A 19,371-nucleotide genomic window follows, 5' to 3' on the forward strand; every position below is an offset into this window, starting at 1 on the left:
TTGCCCCATAGTTTGACTGTGTTTCAGTATGGAGTTACTTCTCTGTTCACATTAGTTATCCTGAAGGGCTAGGTGGAATGGAAGTGAGTTCCTCAAGTGACTAAATGCTCAACCGTTCCAAGGGAGGGGTGGCACTGCTAAATCTTCTGGTTGTCCTGAGAGGCAAGGTGAGCATTTCTGGACACTTGGTTAATTTTACTGTCCGGGTATGGCATTTCTCATCCATAGGGATAATTTTAGTGTTCCTTATAGCCCTAGGAATACTCTTAAGTGAATATTTACTCCAAACTAGGTTTGAGAGACTTTGGGGGAAGTATGACACCTGAAGGGATTGCTGGGGGGGACTCTACCACTCCTCCCCATATGCAGCCGTTTCTCCATCTCTCCTGTCCACCCAACTTCTTTTCGTTTCCTATTTTTCACTCACTACCCAACTTGCATGCCATGCCGTAAGCCTACAAGAGGTATTGATTGCTTAATCCTGCAAGGTATTTAGAGTTACTGCTGCTTCATAGTTTTGAAGGGTGATGAGAGGCAACTCAGAAGACGCGTTTCTATTACAGATCCTCAAATTACTGAGTGAGAGGTGAAGGAGAAAGCAAAATAATCATACTTTCTTATTGCTAAGGAGATTTTAATTTATGTTGTGCGGGATAAAAGAGATTACTGGTCTAGGAAGGGCAGGGAGCCTCAACATTTCACTTCATCCTCTTCCCTCATATCCTGAGACGTGCTTTTGGTGATGACATTTCTGAGCTCAGTTGCAGATGGTGTCTGTGGGAAGTAAAGCTTGGTGAGAAGGCCCTGCTATCCATGAGAAAGCAGATGAGGACTGCTTTGAGGCCCTGGTGATTAATCACTAGAATGCCAAAACACTTTGGTCACTGGGTTGCTCTCATATATACCTCAAAAATTAGTGGTTCAAGGTTGAGAGAAAGGGGCTATTAAGTTAGTCTTTAATACTCTCTAGATGGGTGGTTGTTAGTGAAACTTAATATGTAGCCAATAGCCACAGCATACTTCTCTAGAATAAGAGAGTATAGCCATAAAGTATGTTCACTTAGACATAGGTTTCCTAGGACCTGGAAACAGATTTTTAGATGTTTTCCTCTGGCATGGTTGTTAATAGTTCCAAAGGAATGAAGGGCATTTTATCCAAGCTAAACCATCTCTTGAGGGAGGTAAGGAGAAACCTTACAAAGGCTACAAGGTAGCAATCAGAGCTAAGTGAAAAGCAAAGCCTGTGGCTTGGAGGCTGTTTTGTTTTGTTTTTTTTTTCTTTAAGGAGCCTATTCTGATGGCTGTCTCAAGGAGAGGATCCTTTTCCCTCCTGTGTCTCAGATCTACAGTACCAAATGAGGGACACCTTTGATGAAGGTTAGCTTGTAGGTAGACAACCCTCCCCACCAAAGCTAATGCAATTTTGAATGCTTTTGGTCCTGGAGAAAAGCCAAATTCAAAGACTTAGAGAAAGCTTAGGATTATGATCCCTTTTATAAGTTCAGGAACTTCGGAGTTTGGCCTTGTACCAGTGTTTGCATTTTATGTTAGGGGACCAAAGGTCTCATATAAAATGAAGCAATATGAGAAGGAGATGGAAAGAAGGCAAAGAAGGAGAACTGGAGCAGGCTGGTAGCTGCAGAAAGAGACTTAGGGTATAATTGCTTTTAAAGAAGAGATAGGAATGTGGGATGGAAGGAAAATTTATGGTTGGGCTAGTGAGAAGGATAAGTGCCTTAAAGGTTCACAGTTCATTTCAGGTAGGCCCATTAAAGCACCACTGTCAGTAAAGAGTTCCCATTGATTACAGTAGTGTTACCTGTATGGTTGGAAGATGGGCCTAGAACTCTTAGGTTGGGAGATGCTTTGAAGACATTTTCACTAGGGAAGCTTGATTATATTAAGCAAATATTTAGGAAAATTTTGCTTCCCTCTGCTATCCACATAGTTCAAGAGAATAATTTGAAAATAAGGAATGATTCAGATGTATCATGTTAAAAAGTTATTTGTATTTTTGGAGTTTTAAAATTCCCCTGAAAGTAGTTTTATATATTTTAGGTCAACCTGGAAAATAGCATTATTCCTCTCTCCTTTGTTTTTAGATCCAAGTGAAGGCAGTGCCTAGAAGAGTAAACAAAACAGAATATGTTAATTAGACTCAGAATGCTAGAACTACAAAAGGACATTAGTTTGTCTAGTTCAATGCTGTCTTCAGCCAGTGAACAAACAGGCCTAGAAAGGTTGAGAACCTGTGGTTTTGGGAGGAAGGAGGGAGGGAATAGGAAGTAATGTTGGAAACCTAACTATGTGTCAGGCACTGTGCTAAGTGCTTTGCTTTTATTATCTTGACCCTTAAGCACCTTGAAGCTAAAGGATGGAAGGAGTAAAAAACAAATCCTTATTATTCTGAGCCATGTGTAGGTGATAAGGGGAGTGGCAGGTCATTTTTTATTGTTTAACCACATACGGCTAAACTATAGGAAGTGAAGAGAGTTTGAGAGTGAGGTTAATCTAGGGAAGTACTCACTAAATAGTTCAGACTCATGAATAACTTCTCTATTCCTGGAGACCTTCCAAAAATATGATGCACAGAGGTAGGCTAGAGGCAGGACTGGTAGAGAACAAGATTACTGTGGACTCTGGAATTGATTTGCATTCTAGAAAATCAGCTCATGACCTGAGAGTATAGGTTAATCTTAGAGATAGGGAACAAAATGGGGTTTCTCATCCTAAGGGGTCTTCAAATAAAATAGTGTTTATATACCAAGGATCAAGGAGATAAACAAATGCCTTTGATGACCATGCTTGTTTTCGGGTTTTTGTTTTGTAACACATCTTAAAGTCATGAAACAATTTATAATTTTGGAAAGACTTAGTGCCAAGTTCAATGTTGATAGGACATTGCTATTGAGAATAAGATTCTACTCCTCGTAGTTCTTTGATATGCTATCCTGAGAGTTCTACCATGAGGGTTGCTTCAGTGGGGAGCAGGAATGTCATTAGTTGAGTCATTGTCTGGGGTATAGGACAACTTCTGGGGGAGATTAAGGGAGGGTCTCACTTTTTTAGGAGGTTTCTGGATCTAGTGAGATGAGTCTTACACTTGAGTGGGAAGTAAGGAATCAATGTTTATAAGTCAGCATGTGAATGCAGGCTGTAAAATAAAATACTAACCTAGTACAGAAGTAGTCATAGTCAAGAAGTAATTTTAAAAACTGGAGTTAACCAGAAAAGATTCTTTGAAGGTAGTGAAGACAGGGGAACAGAAGAGAAGGTGTTCAGACGAAGAAAACTTACAGAAGAACGTTTGTGTGTGTTGTGTGCAGAAGTCTGAATGGATCACTCAGTGTGGTAAGGGGAGGGAATATTAGGAGGAGCAGTCTTGTCGGCTGGAATGAGGAATTTGGATTTGATTTGGTAAGCATTAACGGGAAGCAGAAGCATGATGGGGATGATTATGATGTTGAGGACTTTCACAGCTGTACTGGGTCAAGGAAGCAAGAAAGTTTGCTAGGATATTTTGGTTTTTATCTGAGGGCTTGCACTACAGTGTGACTGGGAGAATGAGAAGAAAGGAAGGGGGTCCATAGAAGTTAGCAAGGCTTGATGATAGTTTGGATGTGAAAGGAGAGATGACCCGACATATTTATCCTATTGACTATGATGGGAGCTTGGAAAAAGGTAGCTGCTTTATTTTTAAGAAGTAGGAAGTATACTTCATTAACCAATTGATGGGATGTGTCTTTGTTCAGTATTTCAGAATCTAAGAGGGGGAGGTGCTCCTAGAAAATAGTGAAGCATGTGCTCTGTGCCCAGATGATCACCTGCCCTTTTCAGGTTGGAGAACTGGGTAAAGAGAGTTTATTGCTAGGGTGTTCCCACAGACTTCAAGAATGCTGTCCCTCTCCAGATCTAGGAAAGAAAATACAGTTTTTTGCCAGTTTCTTCCCCTTTAATGCTTTGAAAATGGGATATGACTAGCCTGTGGCAGCGTGTGCCTATGGATGCACAATTCTCCAGCTTGTTTCTTGGAAGGCCTTTTTCTGTCCCTCCCTGGGGGTCATTTGTAGCTCTGGTTCCTGCTCCCAGAGCCATAAAGTGGGAGCCCCCATTTATTAATTGGGTTGGGATTGGGGAGGGGGTCCGCGGGGGACTCTTTAGTGCAGCAGGCGGGGGTCTTCCCGAATGAGCCCATTAGCCAGCCCCAATGGCAGCTGAAACGGGGCCGCAGCCAAGTCCTCTCCGTTTCAAAAACCCTCCATCGCCTGCAGCAGATCAGAACAAGGCCTGCGGGAGCCCTTAGCTTCTGATTGCAGCTGTGAGGAAGGACAAAACAATTTATAGGAAGCCAAGTAGCTCCTGTCTCACTGTCTCTTCCTTTCTGACTTTGGGGAGGGGTAAGACTGGGATGTGGTGCCCCCCCACCCCCACTCACCATAGCTTCTTATAAGGCACATATAGGCCTAATGTAGGATGGAACAGCAGTGAGTGTATTTGCGCTGATTGGACATTTGTGTCAATGCTCTAGATGTGTTTACACATGTCCTTGCTTTCTTCTTCCATCCACATACAGTTGTATTTGAACATGGTCCTCCCTAGGGCAAAGCCAAGTGTGTGTTCAGACAGTCTAAGTTGTATGTTGTGAGGTGGGCGGGGGGGTGGGGGGCGGCGCAGGGCATGCTTTCTTGCCCCATACCTGCCTTGACTCTTCTCTGCTTTGTCAAGATTCAGAGTTAGACTTAGATCACCTTCTCAACATCTCTTCATAATAGAAGGAGTTTGTCACTTAAGAGAAGGCCTCCTACTGGGACTCCTTCATTTGTCCCTTTGGTTATGCCAGCATGAGAAAGGTAGGCATCTAGAGGGGAGCTTCTTTCTGCAGTGGCCCAGAGAGAAGGTGTGAAGGGCAGGAATGTCTCACTTCCTGATAAAAGGAAGTGTGTCTTTCCTCAAAGAATCATAGATGGCCAGAGGTAGAAAGAGAACCTACAGATCACCTAATTCACTCTTTAGGTATACAAGCCTGGAAACAGGTTTAGGGAAGGGAAGTGCCTTGCCCACTGTCTCACAGTGAGTGAGTTAGTGGCAGCCAGCCAAGACTGGAATCCAAGAGGCCATAATCTTAACCTACTTGAGTATAGAACCCCTAGCTTTAAGATTGCCAACTCCTGAGAACAATGAGCTTTCTCAAGAAAGGAAGCTAAGGGCTGTAGGGTTTTGAGGGGGGAGGGATGGATTGAGGGGGGAAAGGTGGATGTGAAAAACACTAGTAGAAAAACTGAGAAGCTTTATAGTTTCTACCTCAAAGACTAATCTTTCTATAATATGCAAATTGTACACATGTAATTTTTATTTAGTCAGGAGCTCTGGTTCATTGGGAAGCAAGTGGCAGCCAAGGCCAAAGATCTTAATGCCCTCGGAGTTACCCCCATGTTCCAAGGGCACTTTGCCACCATCTCTGGGGTTTGGAGAGCAGGAGTTTACCCTAAATCCCAACTCTGGCTCCTTTATATTACAATACAGTTGTAGAAAAGCAAAATCAGAAGGAAGGGAGAAAGAAAACACATCTCACCTACTGGGAAACTAAGGGGAGTCTCTGAACAAGAGAAGGGATTATAGAACTCTGAGTAAAATGAGATATTCTCTGAGATTACAGGGAAAAGAGGTTGGAGGGGGCACCTTCTACTCCCCCCCCCCTTATTATTTAAGTTTTGAGTTGTTGGTTTTCTCCTTTGAGGAGGTGGCAGGAAGGGGTATGTTGCTCTGCTGTTACCTAGGCCCTAAATAGTGTGCTCAATGAACTGACATGCACAACAGGTTCAGAAGTCCTCTTGCTCTGTGCTGAGACTACCCCTTTGGAACTTCTCCGAGATGTATCTACAGTCACTTTCAATGCTTATTTTCTGAACATACAAGTCTGAGAGCCAATGATGTGCATGGAGGAAAATGCTAAAGAGTCCCTGAGCTGGAATCAGAATCTTAAGAGGGAGAAAGGTACCACTGGGCAGCATTGAGACAGAGTTATGAATCTAGGTCAGAGGGACGAAGGATCTGCAAAATGAACATTGTCTGCTAATGACAAAGAAATAGATCCCAAAGCATAACCTTTACATTTTCTCCATCACATCCCAACTGATAATATAGGGGGAACGTGAATCTGGTCCCCATGCAGATTCTTCCCTATGTAGGGAATGTATATGACTGCCCTTCTTGTCCAAAGTGTATCAAGTCTGCTGTCCCCTCACAAACTTCCTTTCTGTCTCATAGGACTTTCTTGTGTATTTTCCTCCAAGCCTTTTTTTTTTTTTAGTTTATTTTTATTATTTTTGAGAGAGAGAGCGTGAGTGGGGGAGGGGCAGAGAGCGAGGGAGAAAGAGAATCCCAAGCAGGCTCCGAGCTGTTGGTGCACAGCCCAATGCAGGGTTTGATCTCACAAACAGTGAGATCATAACCTGAGCTGAAGTCAAGAGTCGGATGCTTAACTGACTGAGCCATCCAGGCGCCCCTGCCTCCAAGCCTTTCTGGAAGAAGCTGTTTTGGACAAGACAAAACAGATAATCTTGAATACAAGCTGGTGATCTGATCTAAAACTAGATGGCCTCCTCTTGAGTCACCTTCTTGCATTAACTTTGTATTAACGTTGAACTTTCATCACCCTTTATAATTCTGGGTTTCATAGCTTCTAGTTGTGTTGAATTCCTAACTTACCTCTTAGGTGTAGGAACCATTGTTTTTACTTTATCAGACTGGGAGCTAGTTCCCTAGAGGTAGGCATCTTAGAACAGTTATAACTCTCTCTGGAAGCATACTTAAAGTTCCTCTTAATCCTTCTGGGCTTTGTGAATTCAGATTTGAGGGAATTGGAAGAATGGTTATCATCACCATCACTGTTACCTACTAAGGCCATATTCCCTGGGTGAAAGACCAAATTTCTCTTTGGTGTCTAGTCCCTTGTCTCATAATGTAACCTGTCATTTTCCTTTACAGGTGGCAGCAGCAGGAAGGATGGCCCTTGAGGAGTTTGGTGAAGTCCATCAGTCACCTAGCATCTGGAGCCCTGACACATTCAGTCTCTTTCATAGACTCTAAGCCAGGTAGGGACCTAAGGCCAATCAGAGGCTTCAGGATTACTTTTGTAAAGGATTACCCTCCCCCCTTCCCCTGCCCCATACAACTAGTCTCAGGGAAGTTTCTTATTCCCAAAGATCTCCAGAGGCGTTTCCCTAGCTTTTTATTTGACCCTATTATGATGTCCTACTTTCTCACAGACAATTTCTCCCCCTGGTAAGAGTAAGTATCTCTCTTTATCAGCACCAAAAGCCATTTCATTCTTCTCCTTTCCTCTTGGCCCACTGAGCTAATGGGTTTTCCTCTTTGATGGAGTACTGATGTTGACTACTCTCAACCTCTCCTCTCCAATGCTTGCCCCACTCACCCACCGGGAGCATGCATGCGCGCGCACACACACACACACACACACACACACAGGCACAGCCTTGCCTTCTTCTTCCCCAAGAAGTTGTTTTCTCTCCCGTTTGAGTCAGGATTGGGCATACTGTCCCTTTTTACTACCTCCCATCAGCTTCTCTACCTCCTTTCCAGGTTTGATGGGAGCTCCCACCTGTCTAGACATTGTGCAAAGCACCAGAAGTAGAGACCTACAAGCCTGCTTCTCTCCATCTTCATTGCCCAGAACCAGGCAGGTCACCAGCTTCTAGTGCCCACCCCCCACTCTTCTTGCTGCCAGGTAGGTTTGCCTCTCTGTACCCACCAACCCCAAACAGGGTTATATTTCTCTCTGGGAGTATTTCTCTCTGATGTTCTCTGCCTTGTGACTTTCAGCTTTAATCTTTAGCAAGATCTTGCTGATGTTAAATATCCAGCCCTTTCTACAGTACAGAACCATTTCCCCCATTTAGTGGGTGTGGGAAGAAGGGACCAGTAAACAGATGAGATTTCACATGGAGGGTAAGGGTCCAATGACAGGTAGCATTTCTCTTGGGGCCAGAAGTCTAAAGCCCCAGATGTACATTCTGCCCAGTGGCCTGGCATCCTTGGAGAATACCTGGATCTTTTGAGGGAAAAGTGTTTATCTGGTGTCTATTCTCAAGGACAAGGATCTCAGGCTCTGATAATCTGTCCCTGTTCATTCCCAGACCTCCCTAGGGAGTAAGAATGGATTTCTGTACAGCAGAAACCCACCACTAGGTGATAGTCTCTGGAATTCAGGTGGTAACTCTTGTCTGGCACTTGTAGAAAATTGGCAGGGTGCCAGAGCCTCTTCTGCCATCAGATATGACATCAGCTTACCCTTTGCTCTTAGGCCTCCTCTCTCAGCAGTGCCTCTTTCACCCCTGCAAGCCAGACAACACAAGCAGCAGCCCTAATAAGTGTCAGCTCTGGGTGAGGTGCTCCTTCTCTGATAGGCATATACCTTGAGTCAGAGGATGCAGTAGATGGAAGGATAGGAAAGCATAAAATGTCCCCAGAAGTGGTCAATCAGTAAGTATGCACGGGTACCTTGATGAGTCAGAGAGCACCAATATTTATAATTCTGCCTACTGAATGTCAACCTGGATGTCTGATACCTCAAAGTTGCTGGGCTACTTGGGCAGCTGCAGTCCTGGTTTCTGCCACATGAGGGTGCTGCTGACCAATTAAAACTCCTGCCCCTTAGCAGACAGAGTTTAGGTGACAGGGGCATTCTTTCTCCAAGACAGGGATCAGAAATACCCTGAGAGAGAGCCTGAGAGCCAGGCCCCAAGAAGCCAGAAGAATAATTAGTATCACTTGCTCTTCCTTAAAAATGGACTCAGACCCTGAACACTCCACCCTAGTGGCCTGACATCTCGGTATGTTTCCAGCTGAACGTGGGAAGCCCCCTAGCTCCAGACACCAAACTTCTTGCGTAGATGGTTTTCTTCCTCAGGGTGTAGCAGGTTTCAGCTGTCCACCCCACTATTTCCCTGCCTCTTACACAGTCACTTTCTGGTCCAGAGGGTGGGAGCACCTGTGATTTTCAGAGAAAAAAATCTCTCAAAATTGTAAGAGAAATATCTTTGTTAGTGAGAATGTGGGGGAGAGGACTGTGAGAGGGAGAAAGTTCAGCCTTCTGTGCCCCCATCACCTCCCCAACACAGACTTGCAGAACTCAAGATGGTCCAGTAGAGGTCTGCAGCTTGAGTGGCCAGAGCACACCCAAAAAAAAGGTGTCAGAAAGCCAGATGGGGAGGGGGGCTACTTTGGCCCTGGAGCTTCAAACCAACCCCTTACGGTGTAATGGTTCTGCTGAGGATCCGAGTGGTGATGGGGCCCCTATGGGGGTGAGGTATCCCACAATTGATCCTCAGTCTCCATGAAGCCCTTCCAGGCTGAACAGGCTAAGGGAGATGACAGAGGTTCTCCTCCTCCCTCCTACCCCCATGCCCGAGGGCCCCTCCCCAGGAGGACAGCTTGATTAAACAGTCGGTGCTGCTGGAATTACTGCACAGCTGGCACTCCCCCCAGCACCCCGAGCAGAGCAGCAGCGCAGATTAAAATCTCCAATTAGCGTTAAAGTGAAGTGAGGAGGTACTGAGGCTGCCAGGGAGGCCAGGCGGGGGCCCTGGGTTGGCAGACACCCCCCTGGTGCCTGGATTCTGAGTACCACCTTTACTCATCCCTTCTTTCCTAGCTTCTCTCCCAACAGCTCTCAGTGCCCATTAGCTTTGCATTGCTTGGGGCCAGAGGGCTTTCCGAGGGGCAGAGGGTGGAACAGATGCCTTACCTGACAAAATGCTGGGACATGGTAAGTGTGGAGGAGAATGAGTGACCAGTGCTTGTCAGGGGAAATACCCTGCTCATAGCCTGCCAGGCAGCCAGGTTGAGGTGACTTCACACTACTGCTACTTCTTTTTGACTAGAGAAGGGCAAATAGGACAGATCCCTCCAGACCCTCCTGCCTAGAAGGTGCTGAGTGTTGTGGTGCTCATATAAACATCCATCCTTATATATTTTATCCTATCTGACCCATCTGCTCCCACTCAAATTATGGCTCTGTCCTTCCTCCCTCCCTCTGTTTTTTTTTTTTTTTTTCCCCTCAGCTTTCCTGCGGGTAGGGGTAGGCACAGCCTGGCTTGGGAGCATCGCCATGCCCTGCCACCTGGGTCCCAGCCGGCTTCTCATTATCTTCTTTGCAGGTTGGAGAAGAACAGGGATATGCCAAGGATGGAGACCTCAGACTCTCCCAACTCTGAACATCACACCCTGTCCTAAGGGCCCTCTACCACTTACACTTCTGCCCTTCACCCATCAAGCCTAGAAGCTAGCCACACCCTTTGACTTCCCTCTGCCCCTTTAAGGGAAATGGAGGTGGGTACCCAGCTGACTGAACCTAGTCACACCTCCAGAAATTAGACACCAGGGCACAGTGCCACCCTCCCAGGCTGGCACATGCTACCCTGGCAGAGGTTCAAATAGCAGCCCCCCTTCATCCTCCCACCCCTATGTCTTCCTCTTCTCTCTCCCTCTTTCTCCCTCTCTCTTTCTCTGTGTTTTGTTTTTTTTTTTTTTTTCTCAGCTCAAAGCACAGCTGAGCCTTAAAAGGAGGGGGGGAGACCAAGCTGGGGCAGGGGGGTGGAGAGCTCCAATAGCACGTTTTCACCTGCCATTTAATTGGATGTATTTTTAATTAATGGGACCTCAGGGACCAACATGAGACAATCTGATCTCTGAATAGGGACAGGGGAGGGATTGGGTAAGGGAGGAGGATTGGGCCACTGGGTGCGGTTACCAGGAACCCAGGCCCATCAATCACTGGCCACTTTGCGTTCTGGCAAGGAGAATCGTAAGGTGGAGGAGGAGGGGAGGTCCTGGGGAGAGTTGCCAGGACTTCCCCCCAACTGCTAGGACCTCCAAAAAGCATAGAATAGTACTGGCTGATTTGGGTCTGAGGTGCAAAATTGCAGCCAGGTTATTAGGTAAGGCTATTTTCTTGCTCCTGGGATCTTTTCCAGTTGGGCTTGTCCCAGTGAGTAATGTAAAACTGTGAAAGGAAAGTAGGGACAGAACTTTGAGGTCCTTGAAGAGAGATGGCAAGAGAAAGGGACCACAGAACCAGGGACTGTAGTGCGAGGTTCAGAGATATATCTGTACATTTAGACATAAGTGAAGCACCCTGGACGTTACTTGAGGCCTGGTGCCATTGGGGTGTGACTCATAGGATCATACTTCTGCAAGGAAGAGAACTTGGAGCTCATCTTGCCAAACCTTTCACTTTACAGAAGTGGAAATGGAGACTGAGAGGGGAAATCAGTTCCTGGATTTGGAGAGTTCCTGGGACCACAAGGAAAGGTAGGTAGGTAGGTAGGCAGGTAGGTAGAATGTGGGGAGGAAAGTCAAGGGAAGAGGGTTGGCACGATTATTATTGGAGTCTCTTATCTCTGGCCTCCAAGTCTTAGAAGCAACTAAAGGGCATTAGGCAGGTGCATTATTGGGGGAACATTTCTCTCATACAGGTCCAGAGGTCACCTCATCCATTCCCTTGCTCCCAAGCAGACAGATCCCCAAGAGTCCGTCACTCTCATGGGATTTTACTATACTATACTCTGTAAAGTCCACAGGGAAGGTACCAACTGTCCCAGTTCCTTAATCAAAAAATAAATCTCCAAAAGGTGACTAAATGTTGAGCTTTTTTTTTTTTTTTAAAGATTTTATCACAAGTTTCCCCGTCACAGTCTAAACTACTAGACAAAATTATGCCCAGAAATGTAGAGAGTAGCCTTATATCTCTTGTCCCATGTCTAGGCCTAAAACAGAGACAGGGTTAAAACTCAAGGCTCTGGAAGCCAAGTCACAAATACCCCTGCATTTCATGCAGTGTCATGGCCTCAGAGCATTTAGTCAAGCCCTATCTGGCTTTGTGTGGGGTTGGTGCATAATGGAGAGAAGGGCGAGGCATGTTTCCAACTTTCCACAACACTCCTGCTCCCTCCTTCCTTTACTGTTCAGACACTAGGGTTAAGGAGGGAATGAATGAAGGAGAAAAGGGGCTTTCTCACTAGGTTGCCAAAAGTGGCATTTCCTGGCATCTTCTTCCTTCCTCAAAAAATTCAAGATTCTGTGTTCTGTGCTTCAGGAGACTAAGTTGGAGTCAGGGCAAAGATGGGAGATCTTGGAAAGCAGCATGAGTAGAAACTTCCTCACACTCTCTAAGCCCCCAACACCTTTCCCCCACTCCCAGAATTGTCTTCTCTATCTTAGTATCCCATTTTATATCCCCAGAGTCCTTGAGGAAGAGCAGAATGTGCCTCTCTAAGTGCCCCACACTCACCGCCCTTATTTGTAGACCTTCAGGGTCATCTCCTTGGTTCTCTCATTCTCTGCCTTCTCTACAAACAGTAAGTGAGAAGGACCCTTCGCATTCCCCCAAGACAGTCTGGAAAGAATCCATCAAGCTCTTCCTCTACTTCCAAGGGCCCATAGTAGTGAGAACTGGGAGAACTGTGCCAGGGAATTGAAGAGGATAATTCTCATCTGGGAAAGTCAGGGAGAAGACAGAGAGGGGAAATTTGGGAACTGAGGCCTATAGTCCCATCTGTGGGGCTGACTGCCTAACCTAGAGGGGTGGTGTTCATATTGAATATTATTCATGAGATTTATTAGAGGCTCCTGTTTACAGAGCTGCTCTTTCTCTTTTGAAACAGAGCAGTGGAGAAGAACAGCAAAGAAGGAGCAGAAAGGGGGTCAGGCTTTCGGTAGGCCCTTTCTCAACCCTTGTACAGCCCCGGTCCAACATTAGAGGCATAGTGGAGGGTTCAAAAGGCCCTGAAAGCATTCAGTCTAGATTCTGGATGTTTCTCTAAGGAATGAGGCTTCCATTCCCGTAGTCCCCACCAGCCCTGCCTCATACTCCCAAGGTTTAGGCAAGGAGATCTACAGCCCCAGAGTCAGAGCCTGGAGTCTAGAGGCCACAAGGAATGCTGAGTCTTTGCTGGGAAAGAAGAGTAGACTTGAAGTGAGTGGGAGGCAGAGGTAGCAGAATCCCCTGCACTTTGGAGAAAAACAAGCTCAGTGTTAGCCCAGGGTTTAGCTTTTACTCTGATGGGACTCTGCCTTTCCTCCTTCTCCCTCAGTATGTCCCATGGGTTGGTAAGACATCTAGATGTCTGAACCTCCCACCTGACACCTCGAAGGTTGTTATAGCCCCTCTTTAGCTCCCAAAGCCATGGGGGAGGGGAAGGAAGGTGCCTCAGAGGTGGCAGTGCTGTGATGTCCATCAGCACCCAGGGAGAGAGGCCAAGGGGAATAAACAGTAACCAGAGAGGGAGCTAGGAGGAGATGCCTGGTCTTGAAACAGCCTCCTTATCCTATCCTCTCCTGCACCCTCTCTCACATGCTGACAAGGCTGTGTGCGCAAGTGTGCCAGCTCTTCTGGTTGGTGGTTCTGCTCTACCATGCAGGCAGCCGGCTCTCTGCTCTGGCACAGAACACATGCTGGGGTCTCTCACACTTCTTTGCTCACTCATTTCAATGTGTCTGCGTTACTGATTCCTAGGGATGAAAGAAAAGGCTGTGGCCCTGTGAGGTGGTGGGCTTGGGGCCCTTTGGGTGCATATCTGCCTTGCTGCAGGGCAAGGAGGGAGAAGGCTGCTGGCAGCTCAGCTGAGCTCAAGGTTCTGGTGACTCATAGCAATGGGGGCAGCTTATGAAAACAAAAGAGGGGAAGAGGCTTCAGGCTTGTTAGAGCTCTCTTTTGCCCCAATTCTCCCCCACTCTGAGCTGTGTGGATAAAGGTCTCTCATATGGATTGTGGGTCAAGGAGAGGCCCCAGCTATGAAAGAATAGAGGGAAATGGGAGAGAAGAGATCAGGGAAGGCTGAGCATTCCCAGAAAGAGGCTTCCCAGTGAGAAAAGGATATGAGAGGCTAGGCTAGTAGTATACAATTGTATCCTTTGGGGCTGCACAAAGGGTACTGGGCATTCACATGTGCAGACAGACACAGCCACTCCTCCCTGGAAGGATTGCCACAGTCTCAGTTCTCTCTTCCCTGGAAACAGACACCATAGATCTTCAAAGGTGCTGATTCCTTTATCTCTTACAGGCCAGGTGGGCAATGTGCATCCTCTCCATCCTTTCTGAATCAGGGGGATGATAGGATATTGTGTTTGAGACCACATCAGCAGAAAGTGGCCAGAAGGTGGACCAGGGGAACCATTCAGGCCTCTGACCACAGTCCCAGGGGCCTCCTTGTTTCAGCAAAGGGAAACAGAGATCTTTGATACTAGTATTCAGATAATAATACCTTCCCTCTAACCTCAGTGAAGGATGGGCTAAGAGGAGGAGAATTCTCTGGCAGAGCCCATTTTCATTTGCCTGTTTCGTTGCTGGTGGCTTTGCTCTCCAGCTGGGGTGAGGGACTCTCTGCTGGGCTGCTTCTGGAGATCCGGAGATGGTTTTGGTTGGAGAAAGAGACCAGCCGCTCTTTGCTCTTTGCTCTTCCTGCAGGGAGTTGGGACCATCTCTACTCCTCCAGCTCTCCCTGGCAGCATCAGGAACCCAGGGCCTCCTGCTGGAATACCCATAATAAAGCTCAGTCCTGAACTGAGCCAACACATCACCTGGCTCTGGTATAGAAATGGTGCTGTGAGGGGGAGCCTGGGTGCACCAGGTGGGTGTAGGCAGGTGTGGGGAGTTTAGGCCCAGGAAAGATATTAGAATCACTCCTCAATACCACATGTTTCTCCTCTTTCTCAAACTTTCTGCTTGGCCTCCCTTTTCTTCTGTCTCCCTTCAGCTATCTCCACTCCTGGCCAACTCATCCCTTCCAATCTGAGAAGATATGGTAAGTAGTGGCCTGTTCCCTACACTTTTCTTTCTCTTCCTCTACTCCCAACTCCCAGCCAAGAGTTACCCCATTTGAACTCTTTGCACCAGTGAATGCCATCAGGGTCTGAACCCAGAATCCCCAGCCTCTGCAACCCTCCTGACTTGAGAATGCCACTCTGACTCTGAGACTGACTCTTTCGTGCTCATCCTCCCCACAAGGATAGCCAGGCCAAGACTGGTATGTCCACTGACAGTAAGTGCCCTGACCTGAGGCAGAGGGCAGCTCTAAGGGTGCAGTGGGGCTCAGCCCTAAATGTGTGTATGCCTGTGCATTGGGCACACTGGTTTATTAGTGTTATTTCAGCATTGTGATGCAGAGAGAGTAAGTGTAACAGCTGCTCCTTGCTTGCAGTGTTTATTGTTACCTAGAGACAACCTCCTGGCTTTTTCCCAGCTCCCCCCTCCCCCCCCCCCAGCCCAACCCCCTCCCTGCCAACAGTCCTACTCTCCCCACACTGATGGGAAATTTATAGCTTGCCCATACCATGCCTTTAACCCTCTCCTGTCCATAGGGTAAGTGAAGTGAGGGAAGCCAAAGTGAGCAGTGGGCATGCTTGGGCCCCAGCAGGGTAGAGTGGTGTACAGAGGAGAGAGGGAGGGATGGAAGGATGTTCAAACTCAGGCTCTAGTTACCCTCCTGGCTCTCATGTTGAGATAAAAGAGCTTTGGCCCTAGCCTTGAGATCCTAGCATCCTCCTCACAAGATAATTCTCTTCCCTGGGCGTCTCTAAGCACCCCGAGTTGGGCTGCCTGATCCTGAGCAAGCACAGTGAGGTAGTATTGAGACAGGAGTAAATATAGAGTGGCAGAACCCCCAGCCCTCTCCTTTCTATAGAGATGTCATATTGAGACTAACCAGAGACTCTGGCATGAGGAATGGTGGCCAGACCTCCCCAGCTAGATACATGTCAAACATAAACCTGGCTGCTGAGTCTGGTGGGAAAAATTGCCCACCTTAACTTTACACCTAACCCAGCACTAAGGTCCCAAGAGACTCCTAAGCCATTCTCTATGCTGGTCTCCTTGGTCTGGTTAGGCTACTCTTTTCTACTCTTCTTCTTGGTCCATTTTTTTCCTGCTTATCTTTTGGTTTGATACCTTGGATCAAATCCAAGACACCAAGGGGACTGAGACATCTTAGTCATGGCCTCAACAGAACTAGGGAAAGAGAAGTTCCTCCAGCCTCTCCTGACCTAGGACCTTTCATGGAAGGGCACCATGTCATACATTCACTGTCCCTACTGGAAATGAGGGTTTGAAGAGGGATTAGATTTTAGCAAAAAAGATAGAAGTTAGACATAGGGAAAAACTTATTCATGAGATATAAAACTTCAGAATGGGCCTACTTCAGAGATTTTTTTTTTTTCCTGCCTGGGATGAGTTTAAGTCTGTGCCTACCCAAGGGGAATTGAAAAAACAGGATTACTTTTCAGTGGCTTCTCCAGATGTGGGCCTCAATGCAATTTCTACACTAGCTCTGGGAGTGCATTCCTTCTCAGTCCTTCTAAATGTAGTATGTGATGGTTAGATCACAAGTTTGGGAGGCAGACAGCCTTGGGTTCCAGCACCAGCACTGCCATTTACCAACTGTGCTACCTTAGTAAGTCACTTAACCTCTCTGTGCCCTAGTTTCCTTGTCTGTGAAATTCAGATATACCACCTCTTAAGGTTATGAGTGTATTTAGTGAAATAATATATGTAAAGCACCTAGGACACTGCCTGGTACTCAGTAGGTATGCAGTGGTTGATAACAATAGTCTATTACTTTTATGGAGTCAACAGGGCTGACGTTGCTTCAAAGACTTTATGAGTCCTCTGAAATTATAGATCAAATATGTGAATATGGGTATGCTGGGAACAATGTCCATGATTGTCCTCATGATGCGGAACAGGAAGTGGCAGTCTCCTGGAAAGGAAGTAGCCCCAATCCCTTGACTCAGACTCCCCCATTCCCATGCCTCAAGCCAGGAGCACATTAGGCAGGCAGATATACCTGGAAGTATATCTTCATCATCTAAGATGGAGCTGTGAGAGACAGCCATTAGGGTAGCAACTTCTGGCATTTGCCAGGCACTTTACAGTTTGTCCAGTATATTTACCTACGTTAGCTCTTTTACTTTTTTTTTTTAAGTTTATTTATTTTGAGAGAGTGAGAGAGAGCCAGCAGGGGAGAGGCAGAGAGAGAGAGGGAGAGAGAGAATCCCAAGCAGGTTCTGCATTGTCAGCACAGAGCCTGACACAGGGCTTGAACTCACAATCCACGAGATCATGACCTGAGCTGAAGTCAAGAGTTGGACACTTAACTGACTGAGCCACCCAGGTGCCCCTACATTAGCTTTTTTTAATACCCAGAATATCCCAGTAAAGTGAAAAGAACTACCATTTATTGAGTGCCTACTATGTGTCAGGCATTGTGCTGGGTGTATTTTTTTTAAGTATGTTTAAAAAAAATTTTTAAATGTTTATTTATTTGAGGGAGAGAGAGAGAAAGAAAGAGAGAAGGAGCATGAGCAGGGGAGGGGCAGAGAGAGAGGGAGGCAGAGGATCCTAAGCGGGCTCCATGCTGACAGCAGACAGCCTGATGCGACGCTCGAACTCATGAACTGAGAGATCATGGCCTGAGCCAAAGTCAGATGCTTAACCAATTGAGCCACCCAGGTGACCCTTTTTAAGTATGTTTAAAGTCTTTAGAATATTTCATCACCTAAATATGTCATGATTTACAAGGGTCATCCCTACTTTTAATCATTTAAATATTTTTACTGTTATAAATAATACCATCCATAATGAACATCCTTAACACATAAACCTTCATGCATTTTTATAGTAAATTCCAAAAAGTAGAATTTATGAGTCAACAGATACAAATATCCCTTCATCCCTATGGTTATGATCATTTTATTGATATACCCTGAGAATAATTTTTTTTTAAATCTTTGAAATTCTGCAATGGAAACACAAGGGCAGCCCCTTCTCCCTCCTATACCTAGCAGAGAGACATTAATAATCTATCATAGCTTTTTTTTTTTTGAGATAATTGTAGATTCACATACAGTTTTAAGAAATAATACATCTCTTGTACATTTTTTTCCTACTTTCATCCATTGGTAATATTTTGCAAAAACTATAGTATCACAACCAGAATACTGACGTTGATATAGTCCACCAGTCTTATTCAGATTTCCCTGTTTTACTTGTTTGTGTGTATGTGTGTGTGTGTGTTCTATGCAGTTTTATTACCTGTAAAAATTTGTATATCTACGACTACGGTGAAGACACTGAACAGTTCCGGCATCACAATGATTCCTCATGTTGCCCTTTTATAATCACACCTACCTCATACCTTTCTTAACCCTTAGCAACCACTTATCTCCTCCACTTCTGAAATTTTGTCGTTTCAAAAATGGAGTCATACACTGTGTAACTTTCTAGGATTGGCTTTTTTTACTCACCATAATCTCCTAGAGATCCACCCAAGTTTTTGTATGTATGCATAGTTGGTTTCTTTTGTTTATTCCATGGTATGCCATGGACCACATGGACCACAGTTTGTTTAACCATTCACCTGTTAAAGGACACTTTGTACTCTCACTTTGTACTCCCTACCAATTAATGAAGGTAGCTCATTTTACTTGGTGTGCTGACTGTTTTATACTCACAATTACTAAGCTTCTTTAACCCTTCAGGCATGGCACTATTATTTTTATTTCATAGATGAGGAAAATCGAGGCTCACAGTAAATGCTTTTCCCACAATCACATGATAAATGGCAAAGAAGAGTCTGGAACCCAAGAAAATAGGGCTCTTTGTCCTGCACCAGGCTTTCTCATACCTTGACTAATGTTGCTGGAAATAGGGTGTGGGGCAGAACCAAAAGAGAGATGTTGGAGGCAGGAAGAGCATTGGAGCAGCCTGGGTCAATACAGGTCCTTGCAGCTAACTTGGTTCATAGGTTAGAAGAGCAGCAATGTTATAGAGCAGGGAACAGTATGGCATGTGCCTCTGAAATTGTTTCCCCTTTGCCAAGGAAGAACAGGGCTGAAGTGGATAGAGCCCATGAGTAATCTGCCTACAGACCTGGGACCTGGAATCAGAAAGGAAGCCTCTGGGTGTCTATGAGAGGATACATGACTAAGGTCCTCCTTGGAAGTGTAAAGTTGGATGTGTCTCTGATGAGGTCTGAAGAAACTGAGGCCATGCTGAGTGAGCTCTCTGTTCTGAAGGGGTAAGGGCAATAGAACACTTTTCTTTTGGTGGTGGTGGAGGAGCTACAGGTCATGTGTGTATGCACACATTCAGGCATGCTCACACACACACACACACACACACACACGCACACACACACACACACACTTTGGGCAGGCTCAGTGTCTAGACATGATACAGGGGGCAAGCAAAAATGCCAGTGTAGCACTTAGTCCTTGCTTTACAACTGTTCTTTCCCTCCAGCTGAAGTCATGGACGGCTAAATCAGAAGGAGTTGGAGAAATCATTTGGTCTGTCCC

At 45.9% G+C, this 19,371-nt stretch overlaps 1 protein-coding gene and 1 long non-coding RNA gene across 4 annotated transcripts in view; one reads left to right on the forward strand and one right to left on the reverse strand.

Moving 5' to 3' along the window:
• The window catches only part of CDK12 (cyclin dependent kinase 12), a 56,440-nt gene extending 48,700 nt beyond the window's left edge, over nucleotides 1–7,740 (forward strand). The window contains exons 14-15 of the transcript XR_008294388.1: nucleotides 6,988–7,094; nucleotides 7,603–7,740. The gene's annotated coding sequence lies outside the window, so the exon portion shown is untranslated. The remainder of the gene's footprint in view (nucleotides 1–6,987; nucleotides 7,095–7,602) is intronic.
• LOC113592601 (uncharacterized) lies at nucleotides 620–15,141 on the reverse strand. 3 transcript variants are annotated; one of them, XR_008294389.1, is made up of 4 exons: nucleotides 15,074–15,141; nucleotides 14,295–14,546; nucleotides 2,065–2,121; nucleotides 620–774 (listed from the first exon to the last, which is right to left on the reverse strand). It is a non-coding gene; the product is annotated as an uncharacterized LOC113592601 (long non-coding RNA). The 3 variants fall into 3 exon arrangements; XR_003412506.2 differs by lacking the exon at nucleotides 2,065–2,121; XR_008294390.1 differs by lacking the exons at nucleotides 620–774; nucleotides 2,065–2,121 and adding an exon at nucleotides 7,746–9,010.
• Between the last annotated feature and the right edge of the window lie 4,230 nt (nucleotides 15,142–19,371).

Source organism: Acinonyx jubatus, chromosome E1 (genome assembly GCF_027475565.1).
Source record: "Acinonyx jubatus isolate Ajub_Pintada_27869175 chromosome E1, VMU_Ajub_asm_v1.0, whole genome shotgun sequence".
NCBI classification, from domain to species: domain Eukaryota; kingdom Metazoa; phylum Chordata; class Mammalia; order Carnivora; family Felidae; genus Acinonyx; species Acinonyx jubatus.